General features: G+C 44.3%; 1 pseudogene; it reads right to left on the minus strand.

The window, feature by feature from the left end:
* Positions 1–557: 557 nt before the first annotated feature.
* LOC128576247 (cytochrome c oxidase subunit 7B, mitochondrial-like) lies at positions 558–800 on the minus strand (annotated as a pseudogene).
* Positions 801–4717: the final 3917 nt, after the last annotated feature.

Genomic DNA, 4717 nt, shown 5'->3' on the forward strand with positions numbered 1-4717 from the left:
GACAAATTGTGTCCTACATGGGAGGGAGAGTGGATGGGCATGCATCTGTATTCAGTTAGGAATGAACATTCCGTTTTGAGTGGTGAGGCCCTTTCCTGCCTCCATTCCTGGGTCTCAAGTTGACCTTTGCGCCTGTGTCTCAGAGTTCACACTTTCTGCCCCTACATGGAGGCAATACTACCCAGGTGTATCTGGCTTATGCTTGAGATTTCTATTTTTCACAAGAACCTTTCATGTAGATAGGATTAATGTCCTTTGAATATGTTCCGAGGCACTTTTCACCAATACGGGTGAAAATTCACTTTGGTCCTACAATTGTACCCCAGGGATGCTGTTTGGGCATTTCTTAGGCAGCTCTGTGCTGCCCCATGTCATAATACATTCTCAAAAAGTCGAATGACATTTGAATTTTGGCTAATAGGACCAATATATTTTTTAAAGGCTTCAAATGTACTTTATTTCAATAACGTCATATTTTAACGGGTACACAGTGCTTTTACTTGGCATCACTTATGAGTTGGTTCTGAAACAATTCAGTATTACAACCGCTGGGATGATTACTGATCTCTCCGTTCCTTTGGAGTGACTCTGCCAACAGGGGACAGCTTCCATTCTATTCCAATTTGTGTCACTGCACATGTCCATGCAGCAATACAGAAAGTGGCCCCACCAGCTGATACTGCATTACCATATTTATCATGAAAATCAGGTGTTCATTTCTGCTGGCTCGCCCTTGTCATTGTTTGCTGAACGTATCGAACTTGGAGATGACTTAGTGTGTTCTTGGCCAAGAAAAACATTGTGAAATTGGAAGTGGAGCTGCAGCAATTCCGGGTGCTGGTCCGGGGCAAATTGACTTCCGATCCCCTTGCAAAAACCACCGAAGAACCCAGTAGGACCAAATTTTAACCTAGTAGAAGTGTTTGTGGCTTAAGGGAATTCCACGTGAGTCATTTTATAAAGGAGAGAGTCCTTTTGTAACACCCGTAGTCCTTCCCAATTTATCTTTTCATTCTTCCATGCGGTTGTCCATCAATCGCACGAGCTTGCATCAAGCCACTCCTGTAAATGATGATGGCCAGCTTCGACGTGGCTAATGCACAGAGGTGACAAATTAGTCAACTGGCTGACCTGATTCTGGGTGTGTGCCACCTTAGCAAGACCCCTGGACAGAGATTTTGGGCATCTCTGCTTCTAGGTTTTGAGTTTCTTCTTGGAACTGACATGAATTAGAGAGTGGCTCTGGAAAAGGTCACTAGCTAGTCCTCTGTTTTCTGAATAAAAAGGGTTAGGGTGTGCATCAAATGGAAAATATTTTGGATACCACTTAAAAAATTCTAAATGTTAGGTGTTCCCTTCCTTATACAGGTTGGGGAACATAGTCCCCGGGACAAGGGAGAAGCTTGCACATCAGATCTTGGAGGGAAGCTCTTTGTATTCTCTCCTTCTGGCCCACAGCGTGAGCAGATATTAATGAACTGCAGATGTCAGGATGAGGGATGGTCCCCTCTCACTTGGGAGCTCAGCACAGCTCAAGGCGGCATTAGCTTCCTGCTGGCACTTGGCTTTGCCCGGTGTGCGTGTGTGTGTGTGAGCACGTGTGCACATGCACGCCTCGGAACTCTTCCTCCTTGTGATGGCAGCACTTAATTATACTGGAGCTCCCTTAGCAGAATATTAGAATTCTGGTTCAAAGGTTCTCCTTTAAAGTCATCCACTTAATTTGCAGAAGCAGCAGCGAGGAGGCCCTTAAGGTGCTGAAATCTAACAGAACCCGTAGTAATGAAACAGAGGTGAAGGGAGCGGGGAGAGTGACGGGGAGGAACAGATGCTTCATTCTACCTAGAGGTCCAAGCTTATAAAGGGATTCTGGCTGTAAGGGATTCTGTTGAGTACCTGTTATTTATCTGAAGCATTGTGGATTTATTGAATGTTTCAGGAAATAAGCAGAAAATGCCTGGCTATACTAGTGAAACGGAGAGAAATGAATGAAGCCTTTCAGGGCACAGCGAGTGGAAATGAGCCCTGGAGATGGCAGAGGAAGGTGAGTAAGCCCTGGGGAAGCAGCTTCCCAGGAAATGGGACCTGAAGGGGGCTCCTGGGAGCCAGGGAGGGAGGGGAAGGAGCAGGCCAGGGTAGGGAGTGGGGCAGGTATTGGACAGGCCATGGTTGAAGGGAAATACGAAACTATACACACCTGTGGAATAGAGCTGGCACAGAGATGGATGACCCAGGAATGAAAGAAGGCAGAAGTCTTGATTATCTGAGTCACAAGGGGCTGAAATGATCACAAGAAAAAGAGCTCAGTGGTCTAGGAGGACAAGTGTTTCCTTCATCTTATCCACAATGCCACCAAGATAAGACTTGATTGTTGCAGGTATAAAAACCTGCCAATCTTCCCCTTAGTTTTCTCTAGGCAGTTATGCCCGGGGAAGGCAGGTTCCTGAGGTTAGGATTGCTCTCCTGGCGGCATCTGGTTTCCTGAATGCCCATTTCCTTTGCACCTGTAACAGCATATTGTGGAAAGGCTGAGAATTGGGCATGAAATGACTCACTATACTTCTGGGGCTCTGGTGGGAATTTTGTTTGATCTGAAAGAAGTGGATGGAATTTTTTTTTTTTTTTTTCAGTTTTTGGCCAGGGCTGGGTTTGGACCCACCACCTCTGGTATATGGGACCAGTGCCCTATTCCTTTGAGTCACTGGTACCGCCCAGAAGTGGGTGGAATTTTTAACCTTCTGTGAGAGAAGGGAAGGAAAGGAACAGGTGACATCTTGTCTGTTTTCTGTGCTACTGGTTGGAGATAGCCAAAGGCCCCTAAAACTAGAAGGGTGAGGGCAAAAAGCAAACAAGAAAACAAATGATATTTTTAGAAGAGATTTTGAGAGCTTTGGGAGACAACAGGGATACAGCATAGTATGAGTTAGAGGGAGAAGGACTTTGAGTATTTCCTCCCTGGACTGGGGGTCCTCTGCTGTGAGGGCGATGAGGCTATTAGGTGGTTTTCCTGAGTGTGGCCTCTTTCTAAGTGGAGGAACAATAGGGAAGGGGGTTCTTTGGTGGCTGTAAAGACAAATCTGCCAGTAGGGCTCCCAGAAATTCTAGGGGATGAGTGTAAATGACGTGAGAGGGCTTTGAAGTCCCTGTAGAGGTGGAATTATTGGGTTTTGGCAACTTTATTTCTATTCACAAGTTCATGAGATCTTTGTGACATTCTCCAGCAAAACTATTAGAAATTCATGAGTTGTGACTTTTGATTGTACTTTTCTTTCCAAGGGTAGCCTTTTGACTGAGGAAGAGTTTATTTATCTGTTATAGGTCTTTGGTCAATGAACACTGCTCTTGTTCTGTGTTGGTGTTGATGTGTTCCCATCTCCTACATCATCCCTGGAGACAGCCCTGACATGCATTTTCATGCCCTGGCAACTCTAATCAAGGCCAAAGATCTTTATTAAGCCAAAAAAAAAATTAGAAGAAAAAAAAGCATTGCCAAGGAATTGATGAACTTTCCTAAGCTCTGGACATTAGGCAGCTACTGTTGGAAGCTTTTTAACCTGAGTACTTAGTCATAGATGTGAATGTAGACACCTATGTAAACTTCATAAATATTTATTTATTTATTTATTTTCTTATAGTTTTTGGCCAGGGCTAGGTTTGAACCCACCGCCTCTGGTATATGGGGCCGGCGCCCTACTCCTTTGAGCCATAGGCACCACCCTAATAAATATTTATTGCATCCAGGACTGTTCTAGGCTCTACAGAAGAGCATACAAGATATTAAATGTTGCCAATGACCTCAAAATTTGCTAATATAACATTTTGTTAAGAAAAAAATCTAAAAGCCCTGTTTATGGACCTGTAGACCCCTGATTGACATCTACTATGTAACTATTAATAATATTTCATTTTTTTTTTTTTTTTGTAGAGACAGAGTCTCACTGTACCGCCCTTGGTAGAGTGCCGTGGCGTCACACAGCTCACAGCAACCTCTAACTCTTGGGCTTACGCAATTCTCTTGCCTCAGCCTCCCAAGCAGCTGGGACTACAGGTGCCGCCACAACGCCCGGCTATTTTCTTTGTTGCAGTTTGGCCGGGGCTGGGTTTGAACCCGCCACCCTCGGCATATGGGGCCGGCGCCCTGCTCACTGAGCCACAGGCGCCGCCCTTAATAATATTTCTTTTTCTCTTAGGAGAATGGTAGGGTATTAACAAACTCTAGCTTCTAACAATTGTCTCTTTCTCTAATGTTGGTCTCATTACGATCTATGCATGGAGCCCATTCCAGAATACACTATTATGTAAGGAAACGAGGAGACGGAACATGTAAAGCTTGTAAAATTCCTGGGAGAAATCCTTTTCTGTTCAAATTATTTTGACTTCCTATTTAGTGTTGGAAAATGGAGACAATTTTGTGCCTCAAATGAGGTGAGAGACTAGGTGATTGGTCATTACCTCTGAGCCCATGGTTTTTCTTCAGGAAAGATGTGAATGGGGCACCAGAAGGCCAGCCCCTTTGAAGCGGGGGTGGTTGGTCTCTCACACTCAGGGAGTGTACTTATGAAGTTGAGCATGATTTAGAGCAATCTTAATTTTAGCAAAGACTGGAAGTAGTGCAAATATTATTTTAATGTTGGTTTACTTTTTCTCAAATGAGAATGAATAAACAGCAAAATTCCTTTGATGAATCTTGGTGTCCCAGAGTCTTGAAACTTTACCT

This window comes from Nycticebus coucang, chromosome 24 (assembly GCF_027406575.1).
Source record: "Nycticebus coucang isolate mNycCou1 chromosome 24, mNycCou1.pri, whole genome shotgun sequence".
Classification (NCBI taxonomy): Eukaryota; Metazoa; Chordata; class Mammalia; order Primates; family Lorisidae; genus Nycticebus; species Nycticebus coucang.